The sequence below is a fragment of the Kogia breviceps genome, chromosome 5 (assembly GCF_026419965.1).
Source record: "Kogia breviceps isolate mKogBre1 chromosome 5, mKogBre1 haplotype 1, whole genome shotgun sequence".
Lineage (NCBI taxonomy): Eukaryota > Metazoa > Chordata > Mammalia > Artiodactyla > Physeteridae > Kogia > Kogia breviceps.
Window position 1 is genome coordinate 93,918,820 of NC_081314.1, and position 1,379 is coordinate 93,920,198.

At 39.2% G+C, this 1,379-nt stretch overlaps 1 pseudogene; it reads right to left on the minus strand.

Annotated features, from left to right (window-relative positions):
* Nucleotides 1-479: 479 nt before the first annotated feature.
* On the minus strand, nt 480-1,145 carry LOC131756861 (lysocardiolipin acyltransferase 1 pseudogene; annotated as a pseudogene).
* Nucleotides 1,146-1,379: the final 234 nt, after the last annotated feature.

The following is a 1,379-nucleotide window of genomic DNA, read 5'->3' on the forward strand; positions in this document are numbered from 1 at the left end:
AGGGCCCTCACCCCCACGGTCAAGTGCCAGAACTTGATCTGGGCCAGTGCCCAGGAGCCCCAAATCTGCCTCTAGTCTGGAGAGTTTGTTAGGAAGTAGGATTGGGCCTTTAAGACAATCTTGTGTGTACCTTGTCTGCTAACAGCCTGACAATTGTTTACCAATACTCTGGCCTCAGTTATTTCACAGGGATTGCTCCCTGCTACATAGTGTTGAAATTACATTCAGAGATTTAAAAAAAAAAAAAACATGTGTGCAGCAATATTTTTCCACGAAACTAAGTGCAAAATCTCTTTAACAAATAATGATGGTAGTAAGAAATATTAGACATATTCATGCAAAAAGGCATCTCATTTTACAAAGGCTTAGAACATTTACAAAATATCCCCTAGGTTTTTAGACTGTGAACCTTACAATCTTAACCATTTTTCTTTGCATTTAAATGTGGCTGTTTGTTTAAAAAACGTTAACATGCAAGTTTAGTGATCTTTAGTCCACCAAATATTCTCTCCCATGGCACAGAGATGATAATGATGATTATAAAATACCACCGAACAAGACTGTACAAACAGATGAGCAGGCACACTGCAGGGCTGAACAGGGTCCAGTACGGTATAGGGAGCAATTTGACCAGAAGGATCCTGGGCTCAGACTTGCAAGGTGGAATTACAGTCTGTCCCATAAAGTAAAAAGTCTTCTCCCCCCAGTAGAAGAAGCACAGCCTCTCTTCTTTCTCCTCCCACCACTTGTGGTACCAGAGCTGGAGATCCTCCTTGGACTTGGGGAGGGTGTCCACTGGGTATCGGTGGACATGGAAGTGGATTTCCTTGGAAAAGTCCTTGAGGAGGACGTGCCTCTCTGTCTGAGGAATGTTATGAGGTTATGTCACCGTGATGTCATGGACAGCGTCCAGGTTCTTACCTTCTCTTAGACGGTCCACTATAAAAGTAAAGCCTGTAATTCTTGGATGTTAAGACATTTTCATATTTCTGAAGTCCATTCTTTTTAGCAAATTCATTATTTCAAGCCGTGCTTTTTTCTGTGAGATCAGTCCCTTCTGGGAATATGAGGAGTTTAAGTGGTTCATGGATATCACAAAAATAATTAATCATGTTTTCAAAAAAAAGTAACTTTGTTGTTGTCATCTTCCCTGGAGCCTTTTAGAGGTTTTATCCTTTTCTTTACAGTCCAGAAATTTAACCAGAACTTGTGTAGATGTATATTTTTATTTTTCCCATCTTAGTATATGGTGAGTTTTTACAAATTAAAGACTTGAGTCTTTCTATAGCTCAGGAAAATTTTCATCTACATTTCTTTAATTATTTCCTGCCTTCATTCTTTCTGGTGTAACACTAAACTTCAAATTTAACTTTCAGATC